At 40.0% G+C, this 15,955-nt stretch overlaps 1 pseudogene; it reads right to left on the minus strand.

Moving 5' to 3' along the window:
• Positions 1 to 1,586: 1,586 nt before the first annotated feature.
• LOC110588962 lies at positions 1,587 to 15,729 on the minus strand (annotated as a pseudogene).
• Between the last annotated feature and the right edge of the window lie 226 nt (positions 15,730 to 15,955).

The raw sequence follows: 15,955 nt of genomic DNA on the forward strand, positions 1-15,955 counted from the left end.
GAAGAATTTGAGAAAACAGCAGAAGCAGAAAGTTCACTCTGATCTCCTCTCACCTCCCCTTCTTACCTGAAACAGGCCACAAAACCCTCACATGAAAGGTGTCCTCCATATACCTGGAGGAAAGGATCATCCTCGTCTCCAAAGACAAAGAGATGCCAAGAAGAATCCAAACGAACAGGCTTTGCTAAGTTTCCCCCAGTTTACTATAATTACCTCATAATTTTTTCCCTATTTTATTTCCACACTACTTCCCACTCTTCAACAAACCTATCATAAAAATACACAGGTTTAACTGTTTCTTTGGGTCTTTTCCTTATGAAGTCTCCTGTGTCACACAAATCTTAAAAAAATTTGTATGTTTTCTCCTGTTAATCTGTCAGTTTAATTTTCAGATCCAGTCAAGGAGCCTAAAAGAGAAGAGCAAAACTTTTTCCTCTCTGCAGCCCAGAGCCTGCTGAAATTATTCAAACTAGCCAGTCCTAAACTGTTTAACCAACCCTGCCTTGGAGTTCTCAAGGAAACTCCAATAAAGGTTTTCCCCTCACTCCTGGTCTGCTTCCTGTCCAAAACCTGGTGTTCCTCATATGGTCCTCTATGTCACCTTTATAAATTAAGACTCCAGCACAGAACAAATGGGAAAGTAGAAATGCTTTTCTCTTTGTTCGTATCTTGTTTCTCACCATGAATTCTTCTGTAGTAAGTTCATACTCTTCATGTTAACTGAAATGAGCCATATGTCCATTAAAGTGTGCTTTTTAAACTAACTGTGAAAGGAGCTTCGCTCATTGAAAGGTCATTTTTGGAAAGGACTTTTTGAATGTGGTACCTAGCAAATGACAACTTCCTTTGAACTTGACAAATACTGCAATCTCGACCCTGGGTGTAAGGTTCATATTCCAGGACTCAGGGGCTTATCTCTCAGTGTTCCCCAGCTAAGAATACTAGGGCTTGCATTACATTTCACTTGCAAAACTGCCAGGATTGTTACAACACAATCATTTTGCACAAGCTACTGACATTCTGATGACACTGAAATTTGACATGGAGTGATTAAGAATTTGAAAATCCACATAAAACCATCAATAAAATTGAAAACCTGGATACTTCTCTTTTCTCCTCTACTTGCAGTCAAAGAGAGAGGGAAGGGAGGAAGTGGGAAAAGAAGGTGGGAGAGAAGAAAAAACATTCACTGCCCAGATATCACAAATGTCACTTCCTCATTCTTCTCCCCTTGCCTCAGACTTCCTTTAAAAAGCAAAAAGGATGAAGCCACGAAATGGTGGTATTGTTTGGTATGTGCCAAATTCAGCCTGCTATGTACTCATAGGTTATGGTACAGAGTCACTAAGATCTTGAGGTCAACTCTTTGAGGCATTAAATTTCCTGTGAGAAAAAAGGGAAATGTTTTGTTTTAGACCTTACTTCATGTCTAAACTTTGTTTAATATTTGATTTGGGATGGAACTATAAAAGCACTCAAAATGATTCAAATTACTACACATTTTCAAGCTCTAATAACTTTTTTATTTTTTTGAAGGTCATAGTTTAATCTTTCTATAATTAGATTAGGAGGAAAAAGCAAGTCTTCTAGGGTCTGCATTTGATGAGATAGATATTCTGTTCCTGTGCATTTCCATTGTTTTTCCATGGCAGAACATACAGCAGAGACTTGGCAGCATGCATGCTTGATGCCAGGTTACTTTTATGTTCCATAACTATGTTGCTTGCAGACTGTTGTTGCCACAGTAGTTGACTGTGCCCCAGACAAATAGGGGTACTGGTCTGTTCCCACAGATATTTATCCCAGTCTTCATCCCAAGGAGGGCACTGCCATGTGTTCTCAGCCACAGTCTCTTATCCGAGGTTCCTGGTTCAGATGGCAACATCCTTCTCAACATAACTTTTATCATCACAGCTTGAGATAAGATGACTGATTTTGGCCAGAGAAACATGGTGGCAAGCACTGAAGGGACAAGTAGCCATTTCGCTTTCGACATTAGGATGATTCTTTCTGCACTTGATAAGATGATAAGGAAACCTGCCAGCCCTGATCCGGGGGTTTTTATCATAGGGGCATTGTAATAGCTTTTCAAGGTCCAGGGAATCAATGTAAATTTCTTACTTGTTGGAAAGGAAGGAGCTGAATCCAAGTTCTCCGTGGAGACACCCTGTTCCCACAGTCTCTTTCTCCCCACATCCGGCCCAGCAACACTCACTTCCTGCCCCTGCCTTTAGGGGGTGGGGCCCCACTTCCTGTGACTCCAATAATTTTTTTTAAATGGAAACACTTGCATAGCCTTTTATATTATGTTGGTTTAAAATCTCTTTTATATTCTATGTGGAACACCCAAAAGATTCCACCTCAAAATTGCTAGAACTCATATATGAATTCAGCAGTGGCAGGATATAAAATCAATGCACAGAAATCAGTTGCATTTCTATACACAACAATGAGACAGAAGAAAGAGAAATCCAGGAGTTGATCCCATTTACAATTGCACCCAAAACCATAATATACCTAGGAATAAACCTAACCAAAGAGGCAAAGGATCTGTACTCAGAAAACTATAAAACATTCATAAAAGAAACTGAGGAAGACACAAAGAAATGGAAAAACATTCCATGCTCATGGGTTGGAAGAACAAATATTGTTAAAATGTCTACGCTACCAAGAGCAATCTACACATTCAATGCAATCCCCATCAAAATACCATCAACTTTTTTCACAGAAATGGAACAAATAATCCTAAAATTTGTATGGAACCAGAAAAGACCCCAAATAGCCAAAGGAATTTTGAAAAAGAAAACCAAACTGGTAGCATCACAATTCCGGACTTCAAGCTCTATTACAAAGCTGTAATCATCAAGACAGTATGGAACTGGCACATAAATAGACACATAGATCAATGGAACAGAATAGAGAGCCCACAAATTGACCCTCAACTTCATGGACAACTAATCTTTGACAAAGTAGGAAAGAATATCCAGTGGAAAAAAGACAGTCTCTTCAACAAATGGTGTGGGAAAATTGGACAGCCACATGCAGAAGAATGAAACTGGATCACGTCCTTACACCTTAGACAAAAATAGACTCAAAATGGATAAAAGATCTAAATGTGTGACAGGAATCCATCAAAATCCTAGAGGAGAACACAGGCAGCAACCTCTTTGACCTCAGCTGCAGCAACTTCTTGCTAGACACGTCTCCAAAGGCAAGGGAAGCAAGGGCAAAAATGAACTATTAGAACTTCATCAAGATAAAAAGCTTTTGCACAGCAAAGGAAACAGTCGACAAAACCAAAAGACAATCGACAGAATGGGAGAAGATATTTGCAAATGACATATCAGATAAAGGGCTAGTATCCAAAATCTATAAAGAATTTACCAACTCAACACCCAAAGAACAAATAATTCAATCAAGAAATGGGCAGAAGACATGAACAGACATTTCTCCAAAGAAGCCAACAGACACATGAAAAAGCGCTCAACATCACTTGGCATCAGAGAAATACAAATCAAAACCACAATGAGATACCACCCCACACCAGTCAAAATAGCTAAAATTAACACATCAGGAAACAACAGATGTTGGCGGGGATGCGGAGAAAGGGGAACCCTCCTACACTGTTGGTGGGAATGCAAGCTGGTGCAGCCACTCGGGAAAACAGTACGGAGGTTCCTCAAAAAGTTGAAAATAGAGCTACCATATGATCCAGCAATTGCACTACTGGGTATTTACCCCAAAGATACAAATGTAGTGACCCAAAGAGGCACATGCACCCCAATGTTTATAGCAGCAATGTCCACAATAGCCAAACTATGGAAAGAGCCAAGATGTCCATCGACAGATGAATGGATAAAGAAGATGTGGTATATATATACAATGGAATATTACACAGTCATCAAAAAATTGAAATCTTACCATTTACAATGATGAGGATGAAACTAGAGGGTATTATGCTAAGTGAAATAAGTCAATCAGAGAAAGACAAGTATCATATGATCTCACTGTTATGTAGAATTTAAGAAACAAGGCAGAGGATCATAGGGGAAGAGAGGGAAAAATGAAACAAGACGAAACCAGAGAGGGAGACAAACCATAAGAGACTCTTAATTATAGGAAACAAACTGAGGGTTGCTGGAGGGGAAAGGGGTGGAGGGATGGGGTAACTGGGTGATGGACATTGGGGAGGGTATGTGTTGTAATGAGCACTGGGTATTATATAAGACTGACGAATCACAGACCTGTACCCCTGAAACAAATAATACATTATATGTTAATTAATTCAATTTAAATAAAAAAAATAAAATCTCTTTTGTTCTTATAAAGTCATTGCTGCTCGTGGTGAAATAATGCAAAGTTACGCAGATGAAAACTAAAAACCCTCTTCCTTCCTCCTTCTACCAGTGATAACTCATGGTTATAGTTTCTTGTATGTAATTCCAGAAATTTCCTAGAAATATGGAAGCAAATGTGTGTGTCTATTGTTAAAAGATAGAGTGAGGTATATTAAAAATTTTAAGAGCTTATTTGAGCAAAAACTGATTCAAATTGGGTAGCACCAAACCAGGGGTGGTTAGGAGCGCTCCACAGACAGGGACCAGGGAAAAGAGATATGGAGAAAGAAGGGAAGCAAAGAAAGGAAATTATTGATTGGCTAAAGCTAAGCCTAGTTGGCTGTGATTGGTTGTCCTTAGTGTTTTAATTTCTACCTTTGAGGCATGATAGGTTTAGATTTTGGTTTGCCTTTATAGGCTGTCGTAGCAACAGAGCCACATCAGTCTCAGGGCCTCTTTATTTAACAGTATATTTAAAACAAATGGGGCTATGGTGTAAGATATTCAGTAAGATGCATTGTCTAAAACTTACTTTTCTCACATGACCATATTTTTGGAGTATCTGTAGTAACCACATTGTACTCCACTGTACCCTATATGGCAATTTTTTTTAAAGTTCTTATTGATGGACATTTCATTTTCTGAAGATTTTTTTCTTCTCTATCAAAAATATTGTAGTTAATGTTTGTATGTATGTATGTATGTATGTGTGTGTGTGTGTGTGTATATATATATATATATATATATATGCACACTTTTGCCAGAATGGAGTGGAATTGCTAATGCAAAGGGTATATAAATTTCACTTTAGATAGACACTGCTGGATTATTTTCTAAAAAGTTTGTTCCAAATAAGGATCTCAGCAATAGTGAATGAGAGGGAGCCAGTTTTCCTTACCAACACTGGGCATTATCAGATTCTGTAATTACTATTTATTCATAAACTTGGTTTTTAAATAGTAAAGTGGACATTTTTTTTCATAGTTTGTTTAAAGGGTATTCTTTTTTCTTGCCAAGATTTTTTTCTTTTTTTAAAGAGCAAACCGTGTTTTGTTTCTCATTTATGCCCAAATTATATTTTTAGGAGATTGTTGCCATTTCTGAAAATTAAGATAGACCTTTTCAGATATCAACAGATTACAATATGAACCAGGAAACCAACGACCAGGTTTAAAAAGAACACCTTCTTTCTTTTGCCTATTGTTTCTCATGTGGTATTTGACTTTAATTACCATTATTATATTTTAAAAGTACATTAGTCACTAGGAGCTACACATTCCCCTATCCACTGAACCTCATTGCTTTCATGAGCAGTAAGGCCATATAAAGTTTTGGCAAATAAATCTTTTGTAAGAAGTATCTTTTAAATAAAATCAGATAGTAGTTTTTCATGGGAAGCCTAAATTAGTAGTAAAGGAAAGAACAAGCTAATTCCAGTTCAAGCATTAGCAAGTTGTTGACTTTGGGTTAGTCACTTCCCTTCTCTGACTTTGTTTTTCCAACTATGAAAGGCCAATTTCTGAGAAGACTAGAGAAAGTAAACAAAAGTCAGCTAGTGCAGTGCTTGTCATAGAATGGTAGGCACTTCGATAAAGATCATTATTTATTTGAAGGCTTTATAGACATTCCAGAGTTTTCCGTCTAGTAGATGATTTAGAGTTTACATTTGAAATCTAAAACTGGCCTTAAAATTTTCATTTTGAGGAATATGATATTCAGGAAGATGTATTTATAATTATTCTTTACTTAAAAAGGATAAGTAGGTTTAATTTGATTGAAAACAAATTTACCTAATTCTGGCACAATGTGTTATTATGCCGATGCACAAATATTATCAAAATAAAATTAATACCTCTAGGGGTTTCTGTCTTATGCCTGATGTGCCATATTTCTAATTAGACTCCATAAAATTTTAACACATTGTGTTAATACAATTTTGTTCACATACTTGGTTCCCAATTATTTCATTTTAGCACATTTGTAATAACAAATGTCAGAGTAGGAGGTAGCACATACAATTTTTACTGAAATATATTTCTTCCCCCACACCAACTTCCTAATCCTAAATAATACATATAGGGACAAGGATGGGCTTGAGTTAACATATAATTATGTAACTTTTGGAGAACAAATCATTATGGATTATTTCATTTTCCTCTTACAGGTTTTAATTGAAGATCAGAGGTAAAAGATTTCTGGGATTAATCATTTTATGAAAGTAGAAACAATCATGAAGATTATAATATGTAGTATACAAATATTTTTGAGAGTTGAGCAGCCAAAAGTAGACTTTTTGCATCATATAGAAAACTTTAATCCTTGAATGGTGAGAGCCGGTTTCAGGGACTAATAATTTTAGTGACGTCTTGTTCCCCAATGATGTTGAGAACTACCCTTGCTGAAATTGTCAATCATTGCCTTATAACTCTTCATAAATAAGAAGAGCTTCCATTTGCTACTCATCATTTAATTATGTGCTTTACATACAACTTCCCATTTAACTTTTATTTTTCAGATGAAGAAACTGAGCCTTCAATTAAGTGACTCCCCAACGTCACACAGGTCCAGCTACAAAGAAGGCCCCGATGGCTTTGACTTCCCAGTCTGTGCATCCCACCATTATAACATACTGCCCTCCCATAAGGTTATGAGATGAAATAACATGGCACATAGAACATAGAACTACTTCGGATTTCTTCTTTTTACTCCACAGCAGCATCTGACCACGAGTGTCTGCCAACTACTGAGAACTTTTCTGTGTGCTAGACCCGGGGCGCAGGTGACCAAGGGGCATTTAATTTCATATATACTTTCAATATGTAACTTTCATGGTTTAAAGGAGAAACTGGCCTTCCAAGAAAGAGGAAGTCTGGATGCCAGGCACACAGTGACAAACTTTCCATTCACAGCAGCAGAGGGTAGTAGGTAACAGTGTCAATCCCAAGGCTTTTTCAACAATACCGCCTCTGTCCTTGAAGCCTTTTGGTTTCAGCAAACAGAAATGATAACTGGTCATAGGCTAGCCCACTTTGTCACCAGAAGAAAATCAGTCAGCTTAACTTTCAGATGAAACATGGGGGATTTAGATGCTAAAAACAGAATATAAATAATTGCTGGTTTGTGGTTACTTTAGAATCTTTATGTCTTGGAGATATATTTTTTTTAACTTGCTTACTTATAAAACTGATTTAAAAGCAAGTTTTTTTTTCCTTCAAGTAACAAATTTAATTTGATGGGCATTTTGGCAGTGAGGGAAATGGTGGGTGGGAAAGTAAGTGATTATATTTTCCCTGTGATTGTTTTGTGTATTCTTAGTAGATAAGCTGAATAATTCTTTTTTTTTTTAAAGATCTTATTTTTTATTTATTTGACAGAGAGACAGGGAGAGAGAGAGAGAACGAGCACAAGCAGAGGGAGCAGCAGACAGAGAGAGAGGGAGAAGCAGGCTTCCCGCAGAGCAGGGAGCCCTATATGGGACTCGAACTCTGAGATCATGACCTGAGCCCAAGGCAGCCGCTTAACCAACTAAGCCACAGAGGCACCCCTGAATAATTCTTTTTAAATGTAGATTCTGATATACTAGTTGTGAAACAACATGGTATATGAGAGAGACCGAGAGACAGAGAGAGAGAGGCAGAGAGATGGAAGGAGAGCGAGATGAAGAGAGCACCAGGGGTTTGCTCAAGTGCAAGAAGGTGTGGGACAAGGTAGGAGGGGGAGTTGAGGCTGGAGAGGTAGACAGGAGTCAGATATGAGGGTCCGCTAGGCTACGTTAATGAACTCCAAATTAATCCTTTAGGCAGGACTGAAAGGGTCAGATTTGTATTTTAAATCTGTGGAGAAGATGAGGGGAGGAGATGAGCCTGGAGGCAGGAAAACTAGTTAGAAGGCTGTTGCTATTTTCCAAAGCAGAGACGATGAAGTCTTGAACGAGGTAAGGATGAGGGAAGGAGATAGGAGGATAGAAAGAGAAATCAATAGATTGCTTGGGTGTGGGAGGGCTAGGAAAAACAAGGAACCTAATGTGACACCAGGTTTCTTGCTGGACGATGGCATCCACTCCTGAGAAGGGAGCAGGGGCAGGGAGCAGGTGTGGGGGCTCGTTTGAGCATGTTGTATCTGAGGTCACTGTGGGGTATCCAGATAGTTTTCTGTTGTTTGTATTTTTGTTTTTAAGCCATATGATTTGGAAGCTCAAGGGAGAAAGTAGGACTGTGTCATTAATAATGAAAAATAATAGTCAGAGAGATACAGTATGCCTAATAGTTTGAGAAGACAGTGTCTGGAACGAGACTACCTGAGTTTGAGTTCCAGGTCCATCATTTGCTGACTGTGTGAGTTTCAGCAAGTTGCATAAGTTCTCTGTGCCTTAGTTTCCTCATATGCTGTGAGAATTAAGTGCGTTGATCTGTAAAGCTTTTACATCAGTACTTGGCACGTGGTAAGCACCCTATACTGGTTTGTTGTATTGTTTTTATTTTTATTTCAGCTTTCATTTATGGGACACCCGTTCTGGGCTACACCTGTTAAGAGCTTACAGGCAATTTCTCACTTCCTCTCCATAACACCCTGTAATGGTGATGCTGTTAGGATCTAAAGAAACTCAGAGCTCAGGAAGGCTGCTCAGATTGCCCAAAGCAACCCACTGGGAAAGAAAGGGCAGAGCCAGGATGCAAACTCAAGCCTGAAGGACAACAGGAGTCCAAACCCATTAAGATGATACCTGAAACCATGAGAGTGTGTGAAGGGAGAGGAGCCAGGGAACATCAGGGTGCCTCCATAGTTGGGGGTGAGGGCAGAGAAAAGCAACTGAAGACGTGCAGGGCCAGAAGCAGCAGCGGGTGAGTCAAGTCGAGTGTAGCTGGAGCCTGGGAAGGTAAGGATTGACTTCCATGATGCTCTTATAATTGCTCCTCTGCCTCTACCCCTAACATTGAGATTTTACATTTTAAACCTCTGGGCGTGAAAAAAAAACTACTAACTCGACACAAGAATCTTGACTCCTATAATAGAGGCATTGCATTATCTAATAGACTTAATGTATGATGAAGGTACTTAAAACTTTGAAGCTCAGAGCTGCTGTCTATGTCAGGTCCTAAGAGCTTTCTCCTTCCCGAGGCAGTGGCCAGAGGGATTAATCATCATATCTGCTTCTGTGTCCCAGCTTAGTGCTACTTCCAGGGTCCCCCTAGCCTATATTCACTGTCTTTGCCTGGAGTTCCTGGGATTTATTCTGGATATATGTGTTAGTTTGTTAGAACTGCCATGACAAAGTACCCTGGACTAGGTGGTTTAAACAACAGAAATTTATTTTATCACAGTTCTGAAGGATAGAAGTCCAAGGTCAAGGTGTCAACAGAGTTGGTTCCTTCCAAGGGGCATAAGGGACAGGTCTGTTCCAGGTCTCTCTCCTTGGCTTCTGGATGGCTGTCCCCTCTCCATGTCTTCCATCTGTCCCTCGTATGTGTCCAGATTTCCTCTTTGTATACGGATACTAGTTGTATTGGATTAGAAGCCACTCTAATGGCCTCATTTTAACTCGATTACCTCTGTAAAGATCTTGTCTACAAGTCACATTCTGAGGTACTGGGGGTAGAACTTCAATATATGAATTTTGAAGGGACATAATTCGGCCCATAACAATATCAATACCCCAATGATGTTTACTTTAATTGTTAAAGACTTTGACTTTGAATCCAGTATGGAAATGCAGTACAAGTAAGGAAACATATTCTACCCCACTGTTTTGTGGTATCAACCAAAGGAAATAAATTTTCATTTTATATCCTCCCAGTCATCCCTTTCCAATTCATAAGATATTTAATAAAGAGGGGCACCTGGGTGGCTCAGTTAAGCATCTGCCTTCGTTTTAGGTCATGGTCCTGGGGTCCTGGGATCAAGTCCCACGTTGTGCTCCCTGCTCAGCGGGGAGTCTGGTTCTCTCCTTCTCCCTTTGCCCCTCTCCCCCACTCAAGCTCTCTCTCTTGCTTGCTCTTGCTCTAAGTAAATAAATAAAAGCTTAAAAAAAAAGATATTTAATAAAGAAGCTTTCGGGGCACCTGGGTGGTGCAGTTGGTTAAGCCTCGGACTCCTGGTCTTGGCTCAGGTCTGAGATCAAGACCTGAGTCCGGGTCTATGCTCAGTGTGGAGTCTGCTTAAGACTCTCTCTCCCTCTGCCCCTCCCAGGCTGTGCTCTCTCTCTCTCAAAATGAATAAATAAATCTTAAAAAAAAAAAAAAAAAAGAAGAGGCTTTCTTCTTTCTCTTGCTGAGGAAAAAGATTTGCACTCACTTTAAAATTAAAAATCATGAGTTTACCTGCTCATTCAGCCAATTCTGTCTCTTTCAGTCAACATCGTTTAGGGAATGGGAAAGCCATGACTCCCATGACTAACCTCTTGGGTATTAAGTGCAGTCACTCTCCCAGGTGCTGTGGAAAGGGAGGCAGGTTATAAAGAATCTCTGACCTTGAGATATTTATAATTTCATGCTATTATTCTTAATCCTTTTTGCATCATAGAGGCTTGGGAATCTGGTGAAAGCTAGACCTTCTCTTCTTGGAGATATTTATATATGATGATAAGCAAAATTATGTATACAGCTGATTTTGTTAGGTTAGATCAAAATACTTTTATATAGAATGGTGCTTTTTCCATCCTTCTTTACATGCAAAATTAATCTCAGGCAACATTAAAAAAAAATTGGAAGCAGGAAAGAAAGAAATCCAATGAATGCAAATAAAGTTAAACCATAAACTTTATCTTTGCTAAAAAATAAATTTCACTGAGAAGGCATCTCTCCCTTGGCTTGATGAGAAGCTGAAATTACTGAGTGGTCTCTGGCATGACAACACATACACTTTCCCGTACACTTTCTGTTTTGATGGCAATACATGCTAAAAAGCTGGGCTCACAACAGCATGTGGTGGCAAACAGAATCAATTCATGACAGATGACACATGGGCTTATGACAAGAGAACACCAAGATATTTCAAGATGATCTGACGTGGATAGTGGTTTAACATCGTTTAATTTCTGTTGGTTTCACATCACTGAGTTTCTTCTTCAGCAAGGGGATGCTGTTGATGTCAACAAAGGGAGATTTAAGAACTCATGTTTCAATTTTCAGGTTGTCTTATCAGAAGTACTTTAAAGAGTTGTGGAATTTCAAGTTGTCTGCATATTTCTGTATCACAGATTTATAAAAGAGAAGTTCACATTCTGCTTTCGTTTCATGAGAAAACATTTTGAAAAGGCAATGATTCAAGGTGCTGGCATAAACAAAGTTGACACCTTGCTGTAGACAGCAGAACCAGAGAAAGCAATGGGTATAGAGCTTGCTGCATAAAGATAGGTCCTCTAAGCTGTGTTACCAAGCCCCACAGGTGTTCTGTCTATTCACAAAGTGCCCAATGAATTGTTTTTGCTGAATAAACTTTTCAGCATTTCAAAGATATCAATGGATTTGGAATTTCTGAAGGGACTTGCTAAATGGGAATTTATTTTTGAAGGCATCAGCTGGCTGCACAAAGAAGCTTCCAATTCCTCCATCGTATGCCTCAAAATACTATTTTTAAAAAGTCAACCATCATGGAATAATTTCAATTTTTGGAGTCACTGTTTAACCTGTCTCTTCTGCCCCAAACCACACACTAACTTGACCATTTCTGGGGTACCCAGGTTTTACCACTTTGTTGCTATTTTAAGAGTAGGCTGATTCATCTCAGGGCAGACTAAATTTTGGTAAAGTCTTGCCTTTTCAACTCTAGTTTTCTTTTCTTAGAAAAGAGCTACACTACCAAATTTTTGGTATAAAAATTATGAGATACTTCTTCAGCATTTTTGGCTTCATATGAGCTGCTTTCACCGAAAAGAATGTGTCATGCAAAAAGGACTAGGGCTTTGGTGTTCTATCACACACAGTGGGAACCAAAGCCAAAAGCTATTTGACATCTCTTCCTTATTATTTTCTTTGCCATTTTCTAACTTAAGCCAATCCTGAAGTAAACAAAGACAGATGCTCATCATCATGATGGCAGGACACATATTTTTTAGTTCTTAGCAGTAGAAAGCTGTTCTGATATATGACAACACTGATGAGTCTACAGTGTCTGTCTATAGGGGCAGCCACAATTGACATTGAAATACTGTATTCACTAAGGTATTTTGGAAAAATCACATAAAAAATTACTGGTGTGGGGGCGCCTGGGTGGCTCAGTCGTTAAGCGTCTGCCTTCGGCTCAGGTCATGATCCCAGGGACCAGGGATCGAGCCCCGCGTTGGGCTCCCTGCTCAGCGGGAAGCCTGCTTCTCCCTCTCCCACTCCCCCTGCTTGTGTTCCCTCTCTGGCTGTCTCTATCAAATAAATAAAATCTTAAAAAAAAAAAAATTACTGGTGTGTACGTGTGTGTGCATTTCTGTCCCCGTGTATGTTCACACGCATATCCATAGCCTGATTCACGGAGTGCCCTCTGATGCCCTCCCACAGACAACAGGGTAAGAGCACTGGGATGAATGAGTAGACAGTGTCTTCAACGAAACCATAACCAGGGAACTTCAGTACGGTGTGGGAACGGTTCTAAGAAGGTAAGAGTTATGTTGGAAATGTTTAGCTGTCAAGACAGAGAAAACTATGTAGGCTTGAGTTTTAACTCTGCTATTTTTCTGTGTGACCCTGGATAAGTTTTGTAAACTTATCCTATTACCTCCATTTCCTCATTTTTAATATGGGGACGGCAGCTGAAAGTCAGATTGGGTCAGGATCTTGTATTTGTCCAAATAGGATTTCTTTAACCCTTCCTTGCCACACCAAGTACATCAACACCCTAGGAAAATGGATACAGCCACCCTCCCCTTCATTTAGGGTAAATAACAATAGCAATAATAGTATTGATAATTCTAATAGCTGCAGTGGAATGAGCCTATACTCTGTGCAAATGTTGTATTAAGTGTTTTGCATGTATCATCAGGTTTCACTTCATAACACTTGAGGTAGAAGCTGTCCTTATTTCCATGATGAGGAAACAGGTTTGTTTGTTTACTTATTTAGTTATTTTTAAAGGTTTTATTTATTTATTTCACAGAGAGAGAGTGTGTGCACACAAGCAGGCAGAGCGGTAGGCAGAGAGCAAGACGGAAGCAGGCTCCCCGCTGAGCAGGGAGCCCGATGCGGGGCTTGATCCCAGGACCCTGGGATCATGACCTGAGCTGAAGGCAGACACTTAATGGACTGAGCCACCCAGGTACCTAAGGAAACAGATTTAGATAGGTTAAGAGACATAGCCAAAATTTCTCAGAGGGCTGCCATAGAGCCAGCCCTCTAAATCAGGCTCTTTCCTCTCCCTCCTCTGTTTTAAATTTCCTCCTGTAGAAAGTCTTCATCAATTGTATCCAATGATCACCGTGCCTGGATTCACCTTCTCTGGTCAGCCCCTCAGGCAGATGTTTCCTTTGGATGGTCTGCTCACGTTTGATTGACTTCTTTGCATGAGGCTGCTTCTCAGACCATCCTGGCCACACACACTTCTGTGTGCAAGTGACACATGCCGCCACTTGACCTGGATTCGAAGGACACTGTGCATCCGCCAGGGCCCAGGACTACAGGTCCTTACATGTCTGGGAGAAGGAATTCCATGCACTATTGATCGATTGTCAATACTTTCTCCCAGGGGTGCCTGGGTGGCTCAGTCGGTTAAGCGCCTGCCTTCGGCTCAGGTCATGATCCTGGGGTCCTGGGATCGAGCCCCACACTGGGCTCCCTGCTCAGGGGAGAGCCTGCTTCCCCTCATGCTCTCCCTCTCTCTCTCTCTCTCTCTTAAATAAATAAATAAGTAAATAAGTAAATAAATAAATACTTTCTCCTGGAATATGCTAGAAATGAGTGCCCCCGAGTGACATAAAATTGTGTTAAGGAGAAGCTGTGACTGCCTGACTCTCATATGTTCAGAAAACTGAGCATGGGGAGGACTGAGAAAAAGGGGAAGAAAAAGGAACACCAAAAAATAAAACAGATTTTCTAAAAAGGTGCTCATGGAGTGGAGGCTAGGTGCTTCTCTGGGGTCTATACAAAACACATGCTGGGTTTCTTTTCATTTCTTCTAAGGAATTTTGTCAGATTATAGTCAACCATGGAGCTTGTTCTGCCTGAGGGAAATGACTCCAGCTGGATCTAGCTTGATTTAACTGTTTATATTTCTGAATTTCCTCCCTCATATCTTCCTCTGTCAAATGAGCTTATCCACCCAACTCAAGGTTATAGGAAGAAAGTATCTTAGTTGATATTTAGTCTGTTTGAGCTGTTATAACAAAATTCCACAGACTAGGTAGCTTATAAACAACAGAAATTTATTGCCCACAGCTCTGGGGGGTGGGAAGTCCAAGATCAGCATGGTCATGTTTTGGTGAGGGCCTCTTCCTGACTCACACCTGGCACCTTCTCACTGTCTTCACATGGTGGGAGGGATCTCTCCGGAGCCTCCTTTATAAGAACACGAATTTCATTCATGAGGGCTCCACCCTCATGACCTAAGCAACTCCCAAAGGCTCCAGCTCCTAATACCATCATCTGTGGGAATTAGGATTTCTTTGTCTGAATTCGAGGGGGACACAAACATTCAAACCATGGCAGTTAGTTTCTGCCATTTTTGTTTATTTGGGTTGATTCTGTGAAGTAATAGAGGAAAGAGTAATAAGGAACAGAAGCAGAAGATTAATCTTGGGGCTTGTCAAGTTCAATTTCCTGACCACCCCACCACTCTCAAGATTTGGGCTAAGGGTGCCGTCATCCAAAGCCCCATAAACCATCCAGATTCCTTTTTGATTCCAGTTTGAAAACAGTGTCTCATGCTCTCTGTCACAGTGGATGTAATCTTTCCTCCTGCTTAAGATAGTATGTTGCAAGTCACTCAGATGGACCTTCTAGGTAGCATCATCTGCTTTTCTTAGTGTCCCTCACCCACATTTTGACGAGACAATATATTTTGAGCTGGATTGTATGTCACAGGCATATTTACAGATATAAATTAGCACGTGATTTCTTTCAACCAAATAACCTAAGAGAAACCTTTGTCTGAAATCTCATCAATTACTTCTTCATACTTTAAAAAAATATTCATACACAGTCTTGCACATATTAACTGTTAAGTCTCCTCCATGAAAGCCTCTAAATGAGAATGTCAGAATAAAGAAAAATGCTACATTTATATTCAAAGCACTGTGGACACAAAGAGGAGCCCAGGACTAACAGCTCCTTGCATTATGGCTGCATTTGAAGTGACAGCTGACCACATTGCAGTTTCATTTCAGTCCATTCCTACCTCGAGGAAGTTGTTTCCAAAGCCCAGTCGTAAGAGCTTGTTCCGAGCTGCCATGTTTACAACGACAATGTGCAGCCATGCTGTCAAGGCTGCTTCCTCTGCCTGAGACCAGGCAGGTTCTCAAAACACTTCAGGAGCTTTTAACGAGTCCTCCCAAATCCCCTGTGAAGTGGAACATTTTTCATCTGCCTCCAAGCAGGAGGTAAAACATTTGCTTGACTTGCTTAAGGTCACAGAGAAAGAAAGAGGCAGAGAGAGCCAGAGAAGACAGAAAGAACTGAGCTGGATGTTGAAACCACCTGTAT

The sequence above is a fragment of the Neomonachus schauinslandi genome, chromosome 12 (genome assembly GCF_002201575.2).
Source record: "Neomonachus schauinslandi chromosome 12, ASM220157v2, whole genome shotgun sequence".
NCBI classification, from domain to species: Eukaryota; Metazoa; Chordata; class Mammalia; order Carnivora; family Phocidae; genus Neomonachus; species Neomonachus schauinslandi.